Here is a 27,453-nt window from a genome sequence, read left to right on the forward strand (position 1 = left end):
CCTAAAGATAGATCTTAGGACTTACAAAACATATAAACTTTATTCAAGCATAAATAGATAAGATAGCCATAGAAACTGGCAACACATTATTGTGGAGAGATTATCAGGATTACCACCCCACTTAGTATAAATCTCAGACTTTAAATTATGGTCCTAAATGTACAATTATTTTAATTTTTTAATTTTTATTTTGGAGATTGAATAGCGTCAAAATACACTTTGAAACCCCTTTCCCATCAGTTGAGCCGTATGCTAAACATCTATGTATGCGCGAGACGCAGATTGCAACTCTTGTGTAAACGCCCCTTACTCGTGCAAGTCCTGAATAAGGGGATACGGCAGGTTTCTGTTATTGAGTTCTCTATAAGGGATTCCTCTAGTGTGAAAAGAGCCTAAAAATATGTTAAGTTATACAATCGAGATTTCTTAACTGCACGATTCTTTATTATTTTAAAAAAATTGTCTTACCATAAGACCATATGCACATGTTCTAATGTTTAATGTGAATCTCTATTTTAACCTTAGTCTCAAAAATAGTTGCAGTGGTAGATATCTTTTCAATCCAAAGTAAATTTGTGAGATTAGCATTATTAAAGTTGCATTTAATAATTTTAAATATAAAACTGAGTTTTTTGTACGAGAGAAGACCCATTTGGAGACATTCTACTTATCTAGTTTCTTTGATAGAGGTATGTTTTTTATTTCTTTATGTATGCCGAGCAAAGATATTATAACTGTTTTGAGTTCTACGTATTCATACGTCAGTTTTTAACCAACTATAAATATATTAGTACACTCTCTGTCAACAATATAAAACGAATACCGACAGGAAACATATACTCTGGCTTAAAAACAGCTTTCTGGACTAATATTCCCAGTACAATTACATTTATTCAGAAGGCAGCGAACCGCATATCCAAACATTAATAAGTTGTGTCTTATGCCACAACATTAAAGTTTGTATTTGGAATACAATGTTTTATGCAAATGATAATTTAAAAAGTTTACTTTGTTACCACTTAAATATTTGTTCCTAGTGTAACTTCAGATTTAGTTTTTTAACTTTAATGTCCTTTAGGTTCACATAAATAAGGCAAATACGAAATATTTTGCATAGAAAATAAATATAGAAAATGGGAAAGAAGGTAAAAACTTTTACCTTTGTTATATTTGCTATACCTGGGCGTGTTAAAAATATTTTTAATGTAAAGAAAAAAAGAATTAATAAATGAAAAATTATTAATCGAAATTATAAATCAATCCAAAGTATTTTCTTTAATGATACTAAAAACGGCTTATAAAATTCTTTTCGTCTCAAACGCTGAAGGCACTCACGGTGTAAATGGGCCTTATGTTTCCTTTAGACTCGTCAAAGACACTAGAATAACAGATGCGTAACCCCATACGATGGCTCCAGAGAGCTCTACAGGGAGCAGCTTTTTTCTACGCATACAGTGATAGCAGACAATTGTATGTGTGCACACGTATGCTCATGCATTGTAAATTTGATAAAATATGACCTTCACTTTAGAAGTTCTAAGATTTAAAATCTATATTAATATCATCAATTGGCACCATGCTAAAATTCTTGTTTTAAAATTAGAGTGGACATTTTCAAGTAGATATTGACTGGTAGACATCGATTTTTAGGTGCTTATAACCGCACTTCGTGCCTCAAAAAATCAATTAAGTTACAAAAGTAATAATAACAATTCCAGATCGCAACTTTATTTTATTTATAAGTTCAAATATTGATGAACTTAATTTGAATGCTGTAAAAGGTACTGCTCACAGTACCCTGTTGAAGTTTGCAACGAAATTGGCCTGAACTTCAAGTACATACATACGTAAATTCGTTTCTTGAATTAAATAAGAATATAATTATTATAAGATCGAAGAAGCTGGGGTTATATAAAACCAATTTTTGTAACTTGAAAGCCCACCAATTTTTTTTGACCACGTCCAGTTTTTAAATCTAAATTTTCGAAAAAGTTCGAAAAGTTCACTTAGATGGTGAAGATGTGGAAGGCTTAGAACATCTATGATTGTGGAAACTTATTTTGGGCCTTGCCTTTTTAGTCTGTTGCTGAAATGTATCTTGGTGCAACGCATGCTTTAATTTCATCTAGATTGTCCTTAAACATTATTATCAAATTTTTTTAGCGTGTTTTTAGCGACAAACGAAACATCGCGACGTAGTAACAACCGAAGAGAAAAAAATCGGACATAAAACTCCCATATTGGACACACACTTACAAATGTGACCACTATTGGAGTTGTGGCAACCCGTTGACCCTACCTATGCTCGTTCTATCCATTCTTTTCCAACGACCGCTTTTATTCATTTTACCGTAGCTGCATTAACCCGAGTTCAACTAAAAACTAACATTAAGTTTCTATCGATTTCGGAATCAACTCTAACGGAATAAAATTTTGAATCGACCCAATAATAATACGCGATAAATGTTGTGCATTGTCAATAGCATAAAAATCTATTAGGTAAAGTTCTCTTGGGTTATTTTTCTCTGCGGTTATTTTAAAAATTTGTTTCGTTGGTCTTTGTTCTGTTTTTGGTGTAATAACTATTGTGTTCAGTAATAATAAATTCTTTGAATTCAGCATAAGAAATTATGTCATATCATTATACTGTAATTCTGTTCGTAGTCGCCTAAAGTTCTGCTTGCAAAACTAATTGGTTTATGATCTTGGGATATTACGGCTCGTAAGGCGAAATTGCTAGCATCAGTAGTAGCTTGAATTGTTGTTGTAAAATTAGGGCTAATAATAATGGCATCACTCATGACATGGGTTCTTAACTGTTCGTCAGCTATATTCATGATAGGTCTTGTAGAGTAAAAGGGTATACTAGATTAGCATATAAAGTACTGGATTCGTTTGTACTTAACAGGAGCGTTTTCGACCATATAACGTTTATATATTCTAGATCAGGATCGATAGCCGAAGTCGCTTTGGTCTTGTCCGTATGAACGTCTCGGTCTCAGGAACTATAAAAGCTAGAATGTTGTGAATAAGCATGCAGCTTCCATAGACATTTTGGATATTTTTTTTATTAGCCTTTTAAATTTCTATCAATTTGCCAAACACTTTTTAAAAATAACTTTATTATTATGTATAATAACTTTATTAAATATTAGTATTAGTAGGATCTAATTATGTAATAAAAAAGTTAAAATCGATTGCTTTAAGAGCGGCAGAGAGTCAAGATTACAGATAATAGGATAAAGTCTATTATAGTCAGAACATAAAACTCTGTAACATTTATTTTTGAAAAATGGTTGAATATTTTTTCATAATTTTATTAGTCGTGTACATTTCTACCGATTTGCCACGGCCACTCAAAGAAGGTCTCGCCCACACTTTTAAAAAGTTTTGAATATTTTTTCATAACTTTATTAGTCGTGTAAGTTTCTATCGATTTGCGAAAAACGTTTTGCCACGCCAACTTTAACCCCTAAAACCGCCCAAATTTATTTTACGGGATCTTTAAATAATAACAAAGATTGTATTACTGATTGTATTAGATCTTTTGAAAGCGACAACAACAGTGATGCGTTGTCTGCTGTTCAAGAAGATATGGACTTTTCAAGTTCAGATTTAGAATTATCCCCTATAAAAAGAGGCAGGAAAAGCTTTTTAACATCGCATGTTCTTTCATCGTTGGACAAATGGCAGATTTCCAATAATGCAAGTATGCATTTGATTTCTGCGGTTGTTAAAGCTTTGGGTCATAATGTCGACAAATACGTATTCAATATCACAATACCTTTGCAGCGCCAGCGAGAAGATAATAGGAAAAAATATCTGAGTCAGCGAAGAAAAGATGTAAAGACTTGGTAATTACCAACTCGCAACTCTTTGAATGTTCACATCATTTTGGAAAAAATTGATTTTGGCATTTAAACTTGTAAGTGGTACATTGGGATGGAAAAATGCTCCCAGAATTGACTGGTCGAGAAAAAGTCGAAAGAATACCAATTATAATATCATATTCTGATGGTGAACAACTTTTGGGAATACTAAAAGTAGTTGCATCCACTGGCGATGAAATATCTCGCGCAACCTTCAACATGCTGACAGAGTGGGGAATTTCGGATAAAATCGTTGCTGCATGTTTTGATAAAAGTGCATCCAATTCCGGAAGATTTAACGGCTCGGCAGTTTTGTTAGAACAGTTATTGGAACGCAGTTTGCTTTATCTTCCATGCAGGCATCATATATGTGAATTATATTTACGAGCTGCTTTTGAATCAAGTGTTGGATCTTCAAGCGTTAGTGTCTGTTTGAACGATTTCAAATAGCATGGGCCAAAATTTACCAAAAACTCTTTAAATTTGATATACTAAATTTGGTTACTAAACAAAGAAAATAATAAGATCATTGATTTCTGTCGATGTCAACTGAAAAAAGATCATTGACGTAATCACTACCGCGAACTATTAGAGTTAACAATTCTCTTTTTGGGAATAGTTCCGGAAGGCCATAATTTCCGACCGCCTGGCCCTATGCATCATGCTTGCTGGATGTCTATGGCATTTTTTCACTGAAGCTATACCTTTTTCGATAAGTCTTCCGTTGAAGTAAACACGAAGAAAAGTATTTGCGTGATGCGTCTGTTTTTATAGTGAAATTTTATGTACAATTTTGGTTTGGATCCCCGTTGGCCGTTAAAGCTCCTAATAGAGACTTTCAATTTATTCGGGCTATGTACAACTACAGAGAAGTGGACGAGAGGATTTCAATGGCAGTGCTCAAAATGACATGTAATCATTTATGCTACCTGGCAGACGAAAATATCACATTGGCCCTATTCGATGATAACGTTACTGTAGCAGAAAAACGAGAAATGGCACAGCGCTTATTAGCCTTTGCGGATGATACAGACAAGGATGAACATTCCGTTAAGCGTATTAATTTAAAAGTACGAGTTTTGCCATCTTTTGTTTAAAAAAATTATCTGATTTCATTACATCAAATAGTATTATGTTTTTCGACCGGTTGAATGTATCGAAATCCTTTTAGTCATAGATCCATCGAAGTGGCATGATCACAAAGACTTTAAAAATGCAGTTGAGATTGTACGAAAATTAAAAGTTGTTAATGATATTGCAGAGAGTGCCGTTAAACTAATGCAAGATTATAACAAGAAATTAACAATTAATCGAACAATCGAATATCAAAAATTATTAAATTAAAAAATTAAATTATTAAAAAATTAATTAAATATCAATTCTTATATATTATCTCTTAAATGTCCATATCTTCCTGAACAGCAGACAAAGCATCACTGTTGTTGTCACTTTCAGAAGATCTAATACAATCAGTCATACAATCTTTGTTATTATGAAGATCCGTATTATTAAAGATCCCGTAAAATAAATCAACGTGACTACCTTTGTCTGCACTATTAGCAATACGAATGGTTTCTCTGCGCTTGCGAGCTCGTTCAATTTCTTCACGTGCTTCCTTCCGCCTTTCTTTGCCTACCAGTGATGCATCTAAGCCACCTTAATGACCCTGACGTCCACTCTGTCGTTGCAAAAAAAAATAATTTTAACCAAAACATACAGCATTTTAGCAAGGACACTAGAATAACAAGATGCGTAACGCTGATTTACGATTTTTTGGCACACGATTTTTTCGCCGTGGCTCTAGAGGTGGCTCCAGGCTCTCTCGAATTTTTCTTCGAGAGCGAGAGAGCGCTACAGCGAACAGCTTTTTTCTACGCATACAGTGATAGCAGACAATTGTATGTGTGCACACGTATGCTCATGCATTGTAAATTTGATAAAATATGACCTTCACTTTAGAAGTTCTAAGATTTAAAATCTATATTAATATCATCAATTGGCACCATGCTAAAATTCTTGTTTTAAAATTAGAGTGGACATTTTCAAGTAGATATTGACTGGTAGACATCGATTTTTAGGTGCTTATAACCGCACTTCGTGCCTCAAAAAATCAATTAAGTTACAAAAGTAATAATAACAATTCCAGATCGCAACTTTATTTTATTTATAAGTTCAAATATTGATGAACTTAATTTGAATGCTGTAAAAGGTACTGCTCACAGTACCCTGTTGAAGTTTGCAACGAAATTGGCCTGAACTTCAAGTACATACATACGTAAATTCGTTTCTTGAATTAAATAAGAATATAATTATTATAAGATCGAAGAAGCTGGGGTTATATAAAACCAATTTTTGTAACTTGAAAGCCCACCAATTTTTTTTGACCACGTCCAGTTTTTAAATCTAAATTTTCGAAAAAGTTCGAAAAGTTCACTTAGATGGTGAAGATGTGGAAGGCTTAGAACATCTATGATTGTGGAAACTTATTTTGGGCCTTGCCTTTTTAGTCTGTTGCTGAAATGTATCTTGGTGCAACGCATGCTTTAATTTCATCTAGATTGTCCTTAAACATTATTATCAAATTTTTTTAGCGTGTTTTTAGCGACAAACGAAACATCGCGACGTAGTAACAACCGAAGAGAAAAAAATCGGACATAAAACTCCCATATTGGACACACACTTACAAATGTGACCACTATTGGAGTTGTGGCAACCCGTTGACCCTACCTATGCTCGTTCTATCCATTCTTTTCCAACGACCGCTTTTATTCATTTTACCGTAGCTGCATTAACCCGAGTTCAACTAAAAACTAACATTAAGTTTCTATCGATTTCGGAATCAACTCTAACGGAATAAAATTTTGAATCGACCCAATAATAATACGCGATAAATGTTGTGCATTGTCAATAGCATAAAAATCTATTAGGTAAAGTTCTCTTGGGTTATTTTTCTCTGCGGTTATTTTAAAAATTTGTTTCGTTGGTCTTTGTTCTGTTTTTGGTGTAATAACTATTGTGTTCAGTAATAATAAATTCTTTGAATTCAGCATAAGAAATTATGTCATATCATTATACTGTAATTCTGTTCGTAGTCGCCTAAAGTTCTGCTTGCAAAACTAATTGGTTTATGATCTTGGGATATTACGGCTCGTAAGGCGAAATTGCTAGCATCAGTAGTAGCTTGAATTGTTGTTGTAAAATTAGGGCTAATAATAATGGCATCACTCATGACATGGGTTCTTAACTGTTCGTCAGCTATATTCATGATAGGTCTTGTAGAGTAAAAGGGTATACTAGATTAGCATATAAAGTACTGGATTCGTTTGTACTTAACAGGAGCGTTTTCGACCATATAACGTTTATATATTCTAGATCAGGATCGATAGCCGAAGTCGCTTTGGTCTTGTCCGTATGAACGTCTCGGTCTCAGGAACTATAAAAGCTAGAATGTTGTGAATAAGCATGCAGCTTCCATAGACATTTTGGATATTTTTTTTATTAGCCTTTTAAATTTCTATCAATTTGCCAAACACTTTTTAAAAATAACTTTATTATTATGTATAATAACTTTATTAAATATTAGTATTAGTAGGATCTAATTATGTAATAAAAAAGTTAAAATCGATTGCTTTAAGAGCGGCAGAGAGTCAAGATTACAGATAATAGGATAAAGTCTATTATAGTCAGAACATAAAACTCTGTAACATTTATTTTTGAAAAATGGTTGAATATTTTTTCATAATTTTATTAGTCGTGTACATTTCTACCGATTTGCCACGGCCACTCAAAGAAGGTCTCGCCCACACTTTTAAAAAGTTTTGAATATTTTTTCATAACTTTATTAGTCGTGTAAGTTTCTATCGATTTGCGAAAAACGTTTTGCCACGCCAACTTTAACCCCTAAAACCGCCCAAATTTATTTTACGGGATCTTTAAATAATAACAAAGATTGTATTACTGATTGTATTAGATCTTTTGAAAGCGACAACAACAGTGATGCGTTGTCTGCTGTTCAAGAAGATATGGACTTTTCAAGTTCAGATTTAGAATTATCCCCTATAAAAAGAGGCAGGAAAAGCTTTTTAACATCGCATGCTCTTTCATCGTTGGACAAATGGCAGATTTCCAATAATGCAAGTATGCATTTGATTTCTGCGGTTGTTAAAGCTTTGGGTCATAATGTCGACAAATACGTATTCAATATCACAATACCTTTGCAGCGCCAGCGAGAAGATAATAGGAAAAAATATCTGAGTCAGCGAAGAAAAGATGTAAAGACTTGGTAATTACCAACTCGCAACTCTTTGAATGTTCACATCATTTTGGAAAAAATTGATTTTGGCATTTAAACTTGTAAGTGGTACATTGGGATGGAAAAATGCTCCCAGAATTGACTGGTCGAGAAAAAGTCGAAAGAATACCAATTATAATATCATATTCTGATGGTGAACAACTTTTGGGAATACTAAAAGTAGTTGCATCCACTGGCGATGAAATATCTCGCGCAACCTTCAACATGCTGACAGAGTGGGGAATTTCGGATAAAATCGTTGCTGCATGTTTTGATAAAAGTGCATCCAATTCCGGAAGATTTAACGGCTCGGCAGTTTTGTTAGAACAGTTATTGGAACGCAGTTTGCTTTATCTTCCATGCAGGCATCATATATGTGAATTATATTTACGAGCTGCTTTTGAATCAAGTGTTGGATCTTCAAGCGTTAGTGTCTGTTTGAACGATTTCAAATAGCATGGGCCAAAATTTACCAAAAACTCTTTAAATTTGATATACTAAATTTGGTTACTAAACAAAGAAAATAATAAGATCATTGATTTCTGTCGATGTCAACTGAAAAAAGATCATTGACGTAATCACTACCGCGAACTATTAGAGTTAACAATTCTCTTTTTGGGAATAGTTCCGGAAGGCCATAATTTCCGACCGCCTGGCCCTATGCATCATGCTTGCTGGATGTCTATGGCATTTTTTCACTGAAGCTATACCTTTTTCGATAAGTCTTCCGTTGAAGTAAACACGAAGAAAAGTATTTGCGTGATGCGTCTGTTTTTATAGTGAAATTTTATGTACAATTTTGGTTTGGATCCCCGTTGGCCGTTAAAGCTCCTAATAGAGACTTTCAATTTATTCGGGCTATGTACAACTACAGAGAAGTGGACGAGAGGATTTCAATGGCAGTGCTCAAAATGACATGTAATCATTTATGCTACCTGGCAGACGAAAATATCACATTGGCCCTATTCGATGATAACGTTACTGTAGCAGAAAAACGAGAAATGGCACAGCGCTTATTAGCCTTTGCGGATGATACAGACAAGGATGAACATTCCGTTAAGCGTATTAATTTAAAAGTACGAGTTTTGCCATCTTTTGTTTAAAAAAATTATCTGATTTCATTACATCAAATAGTATTATGTTTTTCGACCGGTTGAATGTATCGAAATCCTTTTAGTCATAGATCCATCGAAGTGGCATGATCACAAAGACTTTAAAAATGCAGTTGAGATTGTACGAAAATTAAAAGTTGTTAATGATATTGCAGAGAGTGCCGTTAAACTAATGCAAGATTATAACAAGAAATTAACAATTAATCGAACAATCGAATATCAAAAATTATTAAATTAAAAAATTAAATTATTAAAAAATTAATTAAATATCAATTCTTATATATTATCTCTTAAATGTCCATATCTTCCTGAACAGCAGACAAAGCATCACTGTTGTTGTCACTTTCAGAAGATCTAATACAATCAGTCATACAATCTTTGTTATTATGAAGATCCGTATTATTAAAGATCCCGTAAAATAAATCAACGTGACTACCTTTGTCTGCACTATTAGCAATACGAATGGTTTCTCTGCGCTTGCGAGCTCGTTCAATTTCTTCACGTGCTTCCTTCCGCCTTTCTTTGCCTACCAGTGATGCATCTAAGCCACCTTAATGACCCTGACGTCCACTCTGTCGTTGCAAAAAAAATAATTTTAACCAAAACATACAGCATTTTAGCAAGGACACTAGAATAACAAGATGCGTAACGCTGATTTACGATTTTTTGGCACACGATTTTTTCGCCGTGGCTCTAGAGGTGGCTCCAGGCTCTCTCGAATTTTTCTTCGAGAGCGAGAGAGCGCTACAGCGAACAGCTTTTTTCTACGCATACAGTGATAGCAGACAATTGTATGTGTGCACACGTATGCTCATGCATTGTAAATTTGATAAAATATGACCTTCACTTTAGAAGTTCTAAGATTTAAAATCTATATTAATATCATCAATTGGCACCATGCTAAAATTCTTGTTTTAAAATTAGAGTGGACATTTTCAAGTAGATATTGACTGGTAGACATCGATTTTTAGGTGCTTATAACCGCACTTCGTGCCTCAAAAAATCAATTAAGTTACAAAAGTAATAATAACAATTCCAGATCGCAACTTTATTTTATTTATAAGTTCAAATATTGATGAACTTAATTTGAATGCTGTAAAAGGTACTGCTCACAGTACCCTGTTGAAGTTTGCAACGAAATTGGCCTGAACTTCAATAACATACATACGTAAATTCGTTTCTTGAATTAAATAAGAATATAATTATTATAAGATCGAAGAAGCTGGGGTTATATAAAACCAATTTTTGTAACTTGAAAGCCCACCAATTTTTTTTGACCACGTCCAGTTTTTAAATCTAAATTTTCGAAAAAGTTCGAAAAGTTCACTTAGATGGTGAAGATGTGGAAGGCTTAGAACATCTATGATTGTGGAAACTTATTTTGGGCCTTGCCTTTTTAGTCTGTTGCTGAAATGTATCTTGGTGCAACGCATGCTTTAATTTCATCTAGATTGTCCTTAAACATTATTATCAAATTTTTTTAGCGTGTTTTTAGCGACAAACGAAACATCGCGACGTAGTAACAACCGAAGAGAAAAAAATCGGACATAAAACTCCCATATTGGACACACACTTACAAATGTGACCACTATTGGAGTTGTGGCAACCCGTTGACCCTACCTATGCTCGTTCTATCCATTCTTTTCCAACGACCGCTTTTATTCATTTTACCGTAGCTGCATTAACCCGAGTTCAATTAAAAACTAACATTAAGTTTCTATCGATTTCGGAATCAACTCTAACGGAATAAAATTTTGAATCGACCCAATAATAATACGCGATAAATGTTGTGCATTGTCAATAGCATAAAAATCTATTAGGTAAAGTTCTCTTGGGTTATTTTTCTCTGCGGTTATTTTAAAAATTTGTTTCGTTGGTCTTTGTTCTGTTTTTGGTGTAATAACTATTGTGTTCAGTAATAATAAATTCTTTGAATTCAGCATAAGAAATTATGTCATATCATTATACTGTAATTCTGTTCGTAGTCGCCTAAAGTTCTGCTTGCAAAACTAATTGGTTTATGATCTTGGGATATTACGGCTCGTAAGGCGAAATTGCTAGCATCAGTAGTAGCTTGAATTGTTGTTGTAAAATTAGGGCTAATAATAATGGCATCACTTATGACATGGGTTCTTAACTGTTCGTCAGCTATATTCATGATAGGTCTTGTAGAGTAAAAGGGTATACTAGATTAGCATATAAAGTACTGGATTCGTTTGTACTTAACAGGAGCGTTTTCGACCATGTAACGTTTATATATTCTAGATCAGGATCGATAGCCGAAGTCGCTTTGGTCTTGTCCGTATGAACGTCTCGGTCTCAGGAACTATAAAAGCTAGAATGTTGTGAATAAGCATGCAGCTTCCATAGACATTTTGGATATTTTTTTTATTAGCCTTTTAAATTTCTATCAATTTGCCAAACACTTTTTAAAAATAACTTTATTATTATGTATAATAACTTTATTAAATATTAGTATTAGTAGGATCTAATTATGTAATAAAAAAGTTAAAATCGATTGCTTTAAGAGCGGCAGAGAGTCAAGATTACAGATAATAGGATAAAGTCTATTATAGTCAGAACATAAAACTCTGTAACATTTATTTTTGAAAAATGGTTGAATATTTTTTCATAATTTTATTAGTCGTGTACATTTCTACCGATTTGCCACGGCAACTCAAAGAAGGTCTTGCCCACACTTTTAAAAAGTTTTGAATATTTTTTCATAACTTTATTAGTCGTGTAAGTTTCTATCGATTTGCGAAAAACGTTTTGCCACGCCAATTTTAACCCCTAAAACCGCCCAAATTTATTTTACGGGATCTTTAAATAATAACAAAGATTGTATTACTGATTGTATTAGATCTTTTGAAAGCGACAACAACAGTGATGCGTTGTCTGCTGTTCAAGAAGATATGGACTTTTCAAGTTCAGATTTAGAATTATCCCCTATAAAAAGAGGCAGGAAAAGCTTTTTAACATCGCATGTTCTTTCATCGTTGGACAAATGGCAGATTTCCAATAATGCAAGTATGCATTTGATTTCTGCGGTTGTTAAAGCTTTGGGTCATAATGTCGACAAATACGTATTCAATATCACAATACCTTTGCAGCGCCAGCGAGAAGATAATAGGAAAAAATATCTGAGTCAGCGAAGAAAAGATGTAAAGACTTGGTAATTACCAACTCGCAACTCTTTGAATGTTCACATCATTTTGGAAAAAATTGATTTTGGCATTTAAACTTGTAAGTGGTACATTGGGATGGAAAAATGCTCCCAGAATTGACTGGTCGAGAAAAAGTCGAAAGAATACCAATTATAATATCATATTCTGATGGTGAACAACTTTTGGGAATACTAAAAGTAGTTGCATCCACTGGCGATGAAATATCTCGCGCAACCTTCAACATGCTGACAGAGTGGGGAATTTCGGATAAAATCGTTGCTGCATGTTTTGATAAAAGTGCATCCAATTCCGGAAGATTTAACGGCTCGGCAGTTTTGTTAGAACAGTTATTGGAACGCAGTTTGCTTTATCTTCCATGCAGGCATCATATATGTGAATTATATTTACGAGCTGCTTTTGAATCAAGTGTTGGATCTTCAAGCGTTAGTGTCTGTTTGAACGATTTCAAATAGCATGGGCCAAAATTTACCAAAAACTCTTTAAATTTGATATACTAAATTTGGTTACTAAACAAAGAAAATAATAAGATCATTGATTTCTGTCGATGTCAACTGAAAAAAGATCATTGACGTAATCACTACCGCGAACTATTAGAGTTAACAATTCTCTTTTTGGGAATAGTTCCGGAAGGCCATAATTTCCGACCGACTGGCCCTATGCATCATGCTTGCTGGATGTCTATGGCATTTTTTCACTGAAGCTATACCTTTTTCGATAAGTCTTCCGTTGAAGTAAACACGAAGAAAAGTATTTGCATGATGCGTCTGTTTTTATAGTGAAATTTTATGTACAATTTTGGTTTGGATCCCCGTTGGCCGTTAAAGCTCCTAATAGAGACTTTCAATTTATTCGGGCTATGTACAACTACAGAGAAGTGGACGAGAGGATTTCAATGGCAGTGCTCAAAATGACATGTAATCATTTATGCTACCTGGCAGACGAAAATATCACATTGGCCCTATTCGATGATAACGTTACTGTAGCAGAAAAACGAGAAATGGCACAGCGCTTATTAGCCTTTGCGGATGATACAGACAAGGATGAACATTCCGTTAAGCGTATTAATTTAAAAGTACGAGTTTTGCCATCTTTTGTTTAAAAAAATTATCTGATTTCATTACATCAAATAGTATTATGTTTTTCGACCGGTTGAATGTATCGAAATCCTTTTAGTCATAGATCCATCGAAGTGGCATGATCACAAAGACTTTAAAAATGCAGTTGAGATTGTACGAAAATTAAAAGTTGTTAATGATATTGCAGAGAGTGCCGTTAAACTAATGCAAGATTATAACAAGAAATTAACAATTAATCGAACAATCGAATATCAAAAATTATTAAATTAAAAAATTAAATTATTAAAAAATTAATTAAATATCAATTCTTATATATTATCTCTTAAATGTCCATATCTTCCTGAACAGCAGACAAAGCATCACTGTTGTTGTCACTTTCAGAAGATCTAATACAATCAGTCATACAATCTTTGTTATTATGAAGATCCGTATTATTAAAGATCCCGTAAAATAAATCAACGTGACTACCTTTGTCTGCACTATTAGCAATACGAATGGTTTCTCTGCGCTTGCGAGCTCGTTCAATTTCTTCACGTGCTTCCTTCCGCCTTTCTTTGCCTACCAGTGATGCATCTAAGCCACCTTAATGACCCTGACGTCCACTCTGTCGTTGCAAAAAAAAAATAATTTTAACCAAAACATACAGCATTTTAGCAAGGACACTAGAATAACAAGATGCGTAACGCTGATTTACGATTTTTTGGCACACGATTTTTTCGCCGTGGCTCTAGAGGTGGCTCCAGGCTCTCTCGAATTTTTCTTCGAGAGCGAGAGAGCGCTACAGCGAACAGCTTTTTTCTACGCATACAGTGATAGCAGACAATTGTATGTGTGCACACGTATGCTCATGCATTGTAAATTTGATAAAATATGACCTTCACTTTAGAAGTTCTAAGATTTAAAATCTATATTAATATCATCAATTGGCACCATGCTAAAATTCTTGTTTTAAAATTAGAGTGGACATTTTCAAGTAGATATTGACTGGTAGACATCGATTTTTAGGTGCTTATAACCGCACTTCGTGCCTCAAAAAATCAATTAAGTTACAAAAGTAATAATAACAATTCCAGATCGCAACTTTATTTTATTTATAAGTTCAAATATTGATGAACTTAATTTGAATGCTGTAAAAGGTACTGCTCACAGTACCCTGTTGAAGTTTGCAACGAAATTGGCTTGAACTTCAAGTACATACATACGTAAATTCGTTTCTTGAATTAAATAAGAATATAATTATTATAAGATCGAAGAAGCTGGGGTTATATAAAACCAATTTTTGTAACTTGAAAGCCCACCAATTTTTTTTGACCACGTCCAGTTTTTAAATCTAAATTTTCGAAAAAGTTCGAAAAGTTCACTTAGATGGTGAAGATGTGGAAGGCTTAGAACATCTATGATTGTGGAAACTTATTTTGGGCCTTGCCTTTTTAGTCTGTTGCTGAAATGTATCTTGGTGCAACGCATGCTTTAATTTCATCTAGATTGTCCTTAAACATTATTATCAAATTTTTTTAGCGTGTTTTTAGCGACAAACGAAACATCGCGACGTAGTAACAACCGAAGAGAAAAAAATCGGACATAAAACTCCCATATTGGACACACACTTACAAATGTGACCACTATTGGAGTTGTGGCAACCCGTTGACCCTACCTATGCTCGTTCTATCCATTCTTTTCCAACGACCGCTTTTATTCATTTTACCGTAGCTGCATTAACCCGAGTTCAACTAAAAACTAACATTAAGTTTCTATCGATTTCGGAATCAACTCTAACGGAATAAAATTTTGAATCGACCCAATAATAATACGCGATAAATGTTGTGCATTGTCAATAGCATAAAAATCTATTAGGTAAAGTTCTCTTGGGTTATTTTTCTCTGCGGTTATTTTAAAAATTTGTTTCGTTGGCCTTTGTTCTGTTTTTGGTGTAATAACTATTGTGTTCAGTAATAATAAATTCTTTGAATTCAGCATAAGAAATTATGTCATATCATTATACTGTAATTCTGTTCGTAGTCGCCTAAAGTTCTGCTTGCAAAACTAATTGGTTTATGATCTTGGGATATTACGGCTCGTAAGGCGAAATTGCTAGCATCAGTAGTAGCTTGAATTGTTGTTGTAAAATTAGGGCTAATAATAATGGCATCACTCATGACATGGGTTCTTAACTGTTCGTCAGCTATATTCATGATAGGTCTTGTAGAGTAAAAGGGTATACTAGATTAGCATATAAAGTACTGGATTCGTTTGTACTTAACAGGAGCGTTTTCGACCATATAACGTTTATATATTCTAGATCAGGATCGATAGCCGAAGTCGCTTTGGTCTTGTCCGTATGAACGTCTCGGTCTCAGGAACTATAAAAGCTAGAATGTTGTGAATAAGCATGCAGCTTCCATAGACATTTTGGATATTTTTTTTATTAGCCTTTTAAATTTCTATCAATTTGCCAAACACTTTTTAAAAATAACTTTATTATTATGTATAATAACTTTATTAAATATTAGTATTAGTAGGATCTAATTATGTAATAAAAAAGTTAAAATCGATTGCTTTAAGAGCGGCAGAGAGTCAAGATTACAGATAATAGGATAAAGTCTATTATAGTCAGAACATAAAACTCTGTAACATTTATTTTTGAAAAATGGTTGAATATTTTTTCATAATTTTATTAGTCGTGTACATTTCTACCGATTTGCCACTGCCACTCAAAGAAGGTCTTGCCCACACTTTTAAAAAGTTTTGAATATTTTTTCATAACTTTATTAGTCGTGTAAGTTTCTATCGATTTGCGAAAAACGTTTTGCCACGCCAACTTTAACCCCTAAAACCGCCCAAATTTATTTTACGGGATCTTTAAATAATAACAAAGATTGTATTACTGATTGTATTAGATCTTTTGAAAGCGACAACAACAGTGATGCGTTGTCTGCTGTTCAAGAAGATATGGACTTTTCAAGTTCAGATTTAGAATTATCCCCTATAAAAAGAGGCAGGAAAAGCTTTTTAACATCGCATGTTCTTTCATCGTTGGACAAATGGCAGATTTCCAATAATGCAAGTATGCATTTGATTTCTGCGGTTGTTAAAGCTTTGGGTCATAATGTCGACAAATACGTATTCAATATCACAATACCTTTGCAGCGCCAGCGAGAAGATAATAGGAAAAAATATCTGAGTCAGCGAAGAAAAGATGTAAAGACTTGGTAATTACCAACTCGCAACTCTTTGAATGTTCACATCATTTTGGAAAAAATTGATTTTGGCATTTAAACTTGTAAGTGGTACATTGGGATGGAAAAATGCTCCCAGAATTGACTGGTCGAGAAAAAGTCGAAAGAATACCAATTATAATATCATATTCTGATGGTGAACAACTTTTGGGAATACTAAAAGTAGTTGCATCCACTGGCGATGAAATATCTCGCGCAACCTTCAACATGCTGACAGAGTGGGGAATTTCGGATAAAATCGTTGCTGCATGTTTTGATAAAAGTGCATCCAATTCCGGAAGATTTAACGGCTCGGCAGTTTTGTTAGAACAGTTATTGGAACGCAGTTTGCTTTATCTTCCATGCAGGCATCATATATGTGAATTATATTTACGAGCTGCTTTTGAATCAAGTGTTGGATCTTCAAGCGTTAGTGTCTGTTTGAACGATTTCAAATAGCATGGGCCAAAATTTACCAAAAAATCTTTAAATTTGATATACTAAATTTGGTTACTAAACAAAGAAAATAATAAGATCATTGATTTCTGTCGATGTCAACTGAAAAAAGATCATTGACGTAATCACTACCGCGAACTATTAGAGTTAACAATTCTCTTTTTGGGAATAGTTCCGGAAGGCCATAATTTCCGACCGCCTGGCCCTATGCATCATGCTTGCTGGATGTCTATGGCATTTTTTCACTGAAGCTATACCTTTTTCGATAAGTCTTCCGTTGAAGTAAACACGAAGAAAAGTATTTGCGTGATGCGTCTGTTTTTATAGTGAAATTTTATGTACAATTTTGGTTTGGATCCCCGTTGGCCGTTAAAGCTCCTAATAGAGACTTTCAATTTATTCGGGCTATGTACAACTACAGAGAAGTGGACGAGAGGATTTCAATGGCAGTGCTCAAAATGACATGTAATCATTTATGCTACCTGGCAGACGAAAATATCACATTGGCCCTATTCGATGATAACGTTACTGTAGCAGAAAAACGAGAAATGGCACAGCGCTTATTAGCCTTTGCGGATGATACAGACAAGGATGAACATTCCGTTAAGCGTATTAATTTAAAAGTACGAGTTTTGCCATCTTTTGTTTAAAAAAATTATCTGATTTCATTACATCAAATAGTATTATGTTTTTCGACCGGTTGAATGTATCGAAATCCTTTTAGTCATAGATCCATCGAAGTGGCATGATCACAAAGACTTTAAAAATGCAGTTGAGATTGTACGAAAATTAAAAGTTGTTAATGATATTGCAGAGAGTGCCGTTAAACTAATGCAAGATTATAACAAGAAATTAACAATTAATCGAACAATCGAATATCAAAAATTATTAAATTAAAAAATTAAATTATTAAAAAATTAATTAAATATCAATTCTTATATATTATCTCTTAAATGTCCATATCTTCCTGAACAGCAGACAAAGCATCACTGTTGTTGTCACTTTCAGAAGATCTAATACAATCAGTCATACCATCTTTGTTATTATGAAGATCCGTATTATTAAAGATCCCGTAAAATAAATCAACGTGACTACCTTTGTCTGCACTATTAGCAATACGAATGGTTTCTCTGCGCTTGCGAGCTCGTTCAATTTCTTCACGTGCTTCCTTCCGCCTTTCTTTGCCTACCAGTGATGCATCTAAGCCACCTTAATGACCCTGACGTCCACTCTGTCGTTGCAAAAAAAAATAATTTTAACCAAAACATACAGCATTTTAGCAAGGACACTAGAATAACAAGATGCGTAACGCTGATTTACGATTTTTTGGCACACGATTTTTTCGCCGTGGCTCTAGAGGTGGCTCCAGGCTCTCTCGAATTTTTCTTCGAGAGCGAGAGAGCGCTACAGCGAACAGCTTTTTTCTACGCATACAGTGATAGCAGACAATTGTATGTGTGCACACGTATGCTCATGCATTGTAAATTTGATAAAATATGACCTTCACTTTAGAAGTTCTAAGATTTAAAATCTATATTAATATCATCAATTGGCACCATGCTAAAATTCTTGTTTTAAAATTAGAGTGGACATTTTCAAGTAGATATTGACTGGTAGACATCGATTTTTAGGTGCTTATAACCGCACTTCGTGCCTCAAAAAATCAATTAAGTTACAAAAGTAATAATAACAATTCCAGATCGCAACTTTATTTTATTTATAAGTTCAAATATTGATGAACTTAATTTGAATGCTGTAAAAGGTACTGCTCACAGTACCCTGTTGAAGTTTGCAACGAAATTGGCCTGAACTTCAAGTACATACATACGTAAATTCGTTTCTTGAATTAAATAAGAATATAATTATTATAAGATCGAAGAAGCTGGGGTTATATAAAACCAATTTTTGTAACTTGAAAGCCCACCAATTTTTTTTGACCACGTCCAGTTTTTAAATCTAAATTTTCGAAAAAGTTCGAAAAGTTCACTTAGATGGTGAAGATGTGGAAGGCTTAGAACATCTATGATTGTGGAAACTTATTTTGGGCCTTGCCTTTTTAGTCTGTTGCTGAAATGTATCTTGGTGCAACGCATGCTTTAATTTCATCTAGATTGTCCTTAAACATTATTATCAAATTTTTTTAGCGTGTTTTTAGCGACAAACGAAACATCGCGACGTAGTAACAACCGAAGAGAAAAAAATCGGACATAAAACTCCCATATTGGACACACACTTACAAATGTGACCACTATTGGAGTTGTGGCAACCCACAACCCCACCCATAGAACGAGCATAGGTAGGGTCAACACCTATGCTCGTTCTATCCATTCTTTTCCAACGACCGCTTTTATTCATTTTACCGTAGCTGCATTAACCCGAGTTCAATTAAAAACTAACATTAAGTTTCTATCGATTTCGGAATCAACTCTAACGGAATAAAATTTTGAATCGACCCAATAATAATACGCGATAAATGTTGTGCATTGTCAATAGCATAAAAATCTATTAGGTAAAGTTCTCTTGGGTTATTTTTCTCTGCGGTTATTTTAAAAATTTGTTTCGTTGGTCTTTGTTCTGTTTTTGGTGTAATAACTATTGTGTTCAGTAATAATAAATTCTTTGAATTCAGCATAAGAAATTATGTCATATCATTATACTGTAATTCTGTTCGTAGTCGCCTAAAGTTCTGCTTGCAAAACTAATTGGTTTATGATCTTGGGATATTACGGCTCGTAAGGCGAAATTGCTAGCATCAGTAGTAGCTTGAATTGTTGTTGTAAAATTAGGGCTAATAATAATGGCATCACTCATGACATGGGTTCTTAACTGTTCGTCAGCTATATTCATGATAGGTCTTGTAGAGTAAAAGGGTATACTAGATTAGCATATAAAGTACTGGATTCGTTTGTACTTAACAGGAGCGTTTTCGACCATATAACGTTTATATATTCTAGATCAGGATCGATAGCCGAAGTCGCTTTGGTCTTGTCCGTATGAACGTCTCGGTCTCAGGAACTATAAAAGCTAGAATGTTGTGAATAAGCATGCAGCTTCCATAGACATTTTGGATATTTTTTTTATTAGCCTTTTAAATTTCTATCAATTTGCCAAACACTTTTTAAAAATAACTTTATTATTATGTATAATAACTTTATTAAATATTAGTATTAGTAGGATCTAATTATGTAATAAAAAAGTTAAAATCGATTGCTTTAAGAGCGGCAGAGAGTCAAGATTACAGATAATAGGATAAAGTCTATTATAGTCAGAACATAAAACTCTGTAACATTTATTTTTGAAAAATGGTTGAATATTTTTTCATAATTTTATTAGTCGTGTACATTTCTACCGATTTGCCACGGCCACTCAAAGAAGGTCTCGCCCACACTTTTAAAAAGTTTTGAATATTTTTTCATAACTTTATTAGTCGTGTAAGTTTCTATCGATTTGCGAAAAACGTTTTGCCACGCCAACTTTAACCCCTAAAACCGCCCAAATTTATTTTACGGGATCTTTAAATAATAACAAAGATTGTATTACTGATTGTATTAGATCTTTTGAAAGCGACAACAACAGTGATGCGTTGTCTGCTGTTCAAGAAGATATGGACTTTTCAAGTTCAGATTTAGAATTATCCCCTATAAAAAGAGGCAGGAAAAGCTTTTTAACATCGCATGTTCTTTCATCGTTGGACAAATGGCAGATTTCCAATAATGCAAGTATGCATTTGATTTCTGCGGTTGTTAAAGCTTTGGGTCATAATGTCGACAAATACGTATTCAATATCACAATACCTTTGCAGCGCCAGCGAGAAGATAATAGGAAAAAATATCTGAGTCAGCGAAGAAAAGATGTAAAGACTTGGTAATTACCAACTCGCAACTCTTTGAATGTTCACATCATTTTGGAAAAAATTGATTTTGGCATTTAAACTTGTAAGTGGTACATTGGGATGGAAAAATGCTCCCAGAATTGACTGGTCGAGAAAAAGTCGAAAGAATACCAATTATAATATCATATTCTGATGGTGAACAACTTTTGGGAATACTAAAAGTAGTTGCATCCACTGGCGATGAAATATCTCGCGCAACCTTCAACATGCTGACAGAGTGGGGAATTTCGGATAAAATCGTTGCTGCATGTTTTGATAAAAGTGCATCCAATTCCGGAAGATTTAACGGCTCGGCAGTTTTGTTAGAACAGTTATTGGAACGCAGTTTGCTTTATCTTCCATGCAGGCATCATATATGTGAATTATATTTACGAGCTGCTTTTGAATCAAGTGTTGGATCTTCAAGCGTTAGTGTCTGTTTGAACGATTTCAAATAGCATGGGCCAAAATTTACCAAAAAATCTTTAAATTTGATATACTAAATTTGGTTACTAAACAAAGAAAATAATAAGATCATTGATTTCTGTCGATGTCAACTGAAAAAAGATCATTGACGTAATCACTACCGCGAACTATTAGAGTTAACAATTCTCTTTTTGGGAATAGTTCCGGAAGGCCATAATTTCCGACCGCCTGGCCCTATGCATCATGCTTGCTGGATGTCTATGGCATTTTTTCACTGAAGCTATACCTTTTTCGATAAGTCTTCCGTTGAAGTAAACACGAAGAAAAGTATTTGCGTGATGCGTCTGTTTTTATAGTGAAATTTTATGTACAATTTTGGTTTGGATCCCCGTTGGCCGTTAAAGCTCCTAATAGAGACTTTCAATTTATTCGGGCTATGTACAACTACAGAGAAGTGGACGAGAGGATTTCAATGGCAGTGCTCAAAATGACATGTAATCATTTATGCTACCTGGCAGACGAAAATATCACATTGGCCCTATTCGATGATAACGTTACTGTAGCAGAAAAACGAGAAATGGCACAGCGCTTATTAGCCTTTGCGGATGATACAGACAAGGATGAACATTCCGTTAAGCGTATTAATTTAAAAGTACGAGTTTTGCCATCTTTTGTTTAAAAAAATTATCTGATTTCATTACATCAAATAGTATTATGTTTTTCGACCGGTTGAATGTATCGAAATCCTTTTAGTCATAGATCCATCGAAGTGGCATGATCACAAAGACTTTAAAAATGCAGTTGAGATTGTACGAAAATTAAAAGTTGTTAATGATATTGCAGAGAGTGCCGTTAAACTAATGCAAGATTATAACAAGAAATTAACAATTAATCGAACAATCGAATATCAAAAATTATTAAATTAAAAAATTAAATTATTAAAAAATTAATTAAATATCAATTCTTATATATTATCTCTTAAATGTCCATATCTTCCTGAACAGCAGACAAAGCATCACTGTTGTTGTCACTTTCAGAAGATCTAATACAATCAGTCATACAATCTTTGTTATTATGAAGATCCGTATTATTAAAGATCCCGTAAAATAAATCAACGTGACTACCTTTGTCTGCACTATTAGCAATACGAATGGTTTCTCTGCGCTTGCGAGCTCGTTCAATTTCTTCACGTGCTTCCTTCCGCCTTTCTTTGCCTACCAGTGATGCATCTAAGCCACCTTAATGACCCTGACGTCCACTCTGTCGTTGCAAAAAAAAATAATTTTAACCAAAACATACAGCATTTTAGCAAGGACACTAGAATAACAAGATGCGTAACGCTGATTTACGATTTTTTGGCACACGATTTTTTCGCCGTGGCTCTAGAGGTGGCTCCAGGCTCTCTCGAATTTTTCTTCGAGAGCGAGAGAGCGCTACAGCGAACAGCTTTTTTCTACGCATACAGTGATAGCAGACAATTGTATGTGTGCACACGTATGCTCATGCATTGTAAATTTGACAAAATATGCCCTCCAAAGTTCTTTGACTTTAAATCTATATTATTTTTGATCAATTGGCACCATGCGAAAAATTCTTGTTATGCATTGCCTTAACGTTATTATTATTTGAAAATAGATTAGAAATAGCCAAATCTATGTACATATTATCACAAAATAAATTTCAAAAATGACTATATAAGAATATTTGTCATTAGAGTATTCATCTTGCGGCGTGTGAAAAATTAATAAGGCAATGATTGTTGAGTGCTTGTGTCCGAACTTCGTTCCTCAAGACCAAGGCAAAGACACTAGAATAATTCCAGTGTGAGCCATGAGACCTTTAATTTACGAATTTTTTTGTTTCTTCCATACAAATAATCCGAACCCTGGTGTACATGTTGTATGTGTATTGTTGTGTAGGCATGTGCTTAACTCTTAGGGACTTATGGATATGTCCCCCAATCATTGATTGCCTGTCTATAAGTCGTTAAATTTGAAAATATCATAATATTGTTTCCTGGTTGAATATTTTCATTGACATTAGTTTCAAGGTGCGGATGTTCTTCTTTTTCTTTACAATTTTTAACAATAATTTTCTTAGGTATATTTTTAAGCTTATATGCTAAATGCAGAGTCAAACTAATTATCATAATTACAAAAGTTGTAATGCACAAATTTGGAAAAAAAGCAATAGTGTTTTACTTGGAATTTTTTCATTTCTCTTGTTTGTAAGTGATTTATTGGTTCTAAATGTGTAACATTGTTGGTGATATAAATCGTTTGTGTAAAATCTGCCAGATTATTAGAAATTCATATATAATTTATTTGGAAATTTCTATGTGTTTTAATGTATTTGCACCGAGTTTGTTGTTCTTTGATAAGTACAAAAATACATTTGTCTAATATTAATTTATCTGTATTTGTATGAAATACTTGGTTATTAAATATATAGAATTTATCGAGTATTTGCTCGGTTAGAATATAGTTATGTTCATCTGGGTATGGAACTATTTGAAATATCGGAACTTTAGTGAAATAAAATAATCAAAATTTCGTTCGTGTCTGTTTTGAGCCAAGTTGATGTTTTTATCTTTAGCATTTTATCCGAATTTAAGTGTTTCAAATAATCGTGTTTTAGTAATTCTGGGGTAAAGATTCATAGTCTGGTTAATTGCATACCTAACTCGAAATCTTTAATGTATTCTGTATACTGCTGTAGGTTGAATATATCGCAATTTGTTGGTTCTGCTCTTTTTCCACATTGAGCCTATTAATTATGTCTATACCGCTGTTGATTACGTCGATAATCATGTTTTTACGGAGTCTTCTGACATGTTATTAAGTTTTTCCTCTAGCTCGTCCCTGTCGTCTTCAACTAATGTACCAAATAAGTATTTACATGCCTTCCCTACTACGTTCAAAAGACCTTTTTTTGCTTCCCGTTTTAGTTTATCGACTAAATATTATATCTAAGGTACATTGGGATAATCGTTTGCTTCAGTTACTAGATTTTCGAACATAAGCATTGTCTTTGTTATGTTTATACTCGAACAGTGCCTCTATATTCGTATAGAACCTTCTTTAAAAATGAAATTTCCTCTACATTAAGATGCTCGAGTCTATACTCGTTACATTCGCGTAACTCATTGTTGATCGCGAAGTTGACTATATCGTTGTCAACGGACATGGGATCGAGATGTGTTATACACATACAAATACATGTGTTATACACAATACAAAAACTGAAAGGTTCTGGAACCTAGAGGTACCGTCTCGTTATCATAATCTATCTTAGCTTTCGTAGCCTCTAGATACTTTCGACCTAACAGGAAATCATAATTGTCGGAAAACTTGTGGACATAGAATTTCAGAACAGACGGACATACTGAAGTAGGCTTTATTATTATGCTTTTCTTTAATTTTATTGCCCCTTAAATGGTATACACTGTTAGATCTTCTTCCTTTTCTTATAAATTTTCAAAATTTTCCTTAATGATATTGATTGATGAGCCTGTGTCGATAAATTTTGTTATGATAACCTATTTGCACATGGGGACTGGTACGTCCTCCTGTGTCACCTGAGTGTCCGAGGCAGTTTGATGATAATTTACATCCATTCTGCTTTGGCCACTTTGACTATCGAGTTGTCTTTTTAGCGGCCCCTGACTGTTAGTTGTAGGTCAGAAATTAAGGGAATTGTCAGAGGATTGTTTTGTTGGGCTTGTGTTAAATTCCTTCTAAACGTGTAATAATTTCCCCTTTGACTACCCGGTATGAGACGAGTGGAATACTGACTTTGATTTGTCGTAGGTTGAATCGAATTTTGGGGTTGCGTATTATTATTCTGATTCGTTTCAGGACAATAATTGCTGTAATTGTGATTTCTGTTATTGTAATATCATTGATTATTGCTTTGACTATGATTTCCCCTGTTCCTGCGTCTGGTCCCATCTACGATCTATTAGAACGCTGATTTTCTGGGCTGGCGTCATAGAGGCCTAGCTTCATTGTAGCTATTAATTTATAAGTAGTGTCGATATTTTTTGCGTGCCAATGACATATAAATTCTATCAGGCAATTTTCAATCTATCATGGATTTAACAGTTCTTTTAAACACTTCAGTTTAATTTGATTTATCGACAGGGTTGCTTTCTTATTCTAGCTGGTAACAATGTTGTGATTCGAGCTTCTCGATGAACTTACAGATGCTTCCGGGGTATAATGTATCCTCCAGCTGTCCTATAAGTGTTACGGAGGGGCCGGCCAGGGCCGTCTTTGTATCCAGCCATGTATTTGCTCTTTCTTAGGTGACGACCTCCAATTTACTACTTCTGTTTTTCGGGACTGCGGGTCCGAGCTTTGAACGCAAGGGCTTAAGCAAGGAATGTTTAAATTGGGCTGACTTTTTTGGAATTTGGGCTTATTACACTCAACCTTGTCTTAAGGTTCATATGATAGTCTTATTCTTATCTGGTATCTGTTATATACAATACATTCAGAGTAGTGTAGGGTGTGTTGTGTTAGGGTAGTGTTTGGCTGTACATGTTGTATGTGTATTATTGTGTAGGCATGTGCTTAAGTCTTAAGGACTTATGGATATGTCACTATATATATATATATATATACATATATTGAACAGGATCAAAAGCATAGTCGATCTGGCAATGTTCGTCTGTCCGTATGAACCCCGAGATCGCAGGAACTATAAAAGCTAGAAGGTTGAGATTCAGCATACAGATCTAGAGAAGTAGGCGCAGCGTAAGTTTGTTGACCCATATTGCCACACCCACTCTAATGCTCTAAAATCACCCCAAACTGCCACGACCACATATTTGAAAGTTTTTGGGATATTTTTACCCTTTACCCTAAAACTGGCCAAAACTTATACGCCCACATATTTAAAATATTTTGGGATATTTTTTCATAAATTTATTATTACTGTGAGTTTCTATCGATTTGCCAAAATCTTTTTGCCACGCCCACTCTAAAGCCCCAAAGCTACCGAACCAGTCACGCCTAAACTTTGGAACAATTTTTAATTTTTTTCTCATTTTATTCCCCAATGTCTATTGATATCCCAAATATGATAAAATTTCGTCTACGCATTCACACTAGCTGAGTAACGGGAATCTGATAGTCGGGGAACTCGACTATAGCATTTTCTCTTGTTCTTTATTTAATCAAATCATTTTTTTTTTAGTGTTTAAATCATTTATTATTATTCATTAGTCAGTAGGAATCGTTCAGTTCCTTCTGAACTTAACCTAACGTGTAGCTTAAAAGATATTATGGATTCTGTTCCTTAATTATAGTGAATACAAATGTACCGTGGAGAGATTATACTCTCTTACGTGTAAGGAGTTCATGGGGATGTATTCTCTTCAGACGTCGGAGGGAAATAGGGTCGACAAGATCATTTGCCGACGTGTTCGGGTGGGCCCTAAGTCTGTCGGCATATCGTCTGCTGTGGAAGTTTCTTTGGTCTCCCAATGGGACAACTTTTAAGTCCCTTTCAATAACTCGGTTGCTCACATACCAGGGTAGCCCAGATGCATGTCATGCCATTCGCGATTGTATTACTCTAAGCCTATTGAACTGAGTCTTAGAGGCTGTTCCCCACACTTGGATGGCGTAGGTTAGTGTTGGACCTAATATGGCTTTTATTAAGAGAGCCATAGTTGCCATATGGAGATTGCTTGAGTGGAAAAGCCAGTCCAGCTTTTTCAGTTTTCAAGAGGATTTGGCTCTAACTGCCGTGATATGGGCTTTCCAACTCAACGTCCGATCAAGGTGAACTCCGAGGTTGCAGTGGGATGAGACGTAGTCAATGGTCTTTCCGTCGAAGAGAAGAACTAGGCAGGTTTGAGGTCGCAGGGTAAATGTGACACAGGCCGACTTAGTGCAGTTAATGGCTATGTTCCATTTGGCAGTCCATCGCTCGATTGCATGC

At 34.4% G+C, this 27,453-nt stretch overlaps 1 protein-coding gene across 1 annotated transcript in view; it reads left to right on the forward strand.

Annotated features, from left to right (window-relative positions):
* The first annotated feature begins 496 nt into the window (after positions 1 to 496).
* Myo81F (Myosin 81F) overlaps positions 497 to 27,453 on the forward strand; it is a 1,965,857-nt gene continuing 1,938,900 nt past the window's right edge. The window contains exon 1 of the mRNA NM_001316563.1: positions 497 to 689. The gene's annotated coding sequence lies outside the window, so the exon portion shown is untranslated. The remainder of the gene's footprint in view (positions 690 to 27,453) is intronic.

Source organism: Drosophila melanogaster, chromosome 3R, assembly GCF_000001215.4.
Source record: "Drosophila melanogaster chromosome 3R".
Taxonomy (NCBI): Eukaryota; Metazoa; Arthropoda; class Insecta; order Diptera; family Drosophilidae; genus Drosophila; species Drosophila melanogaster.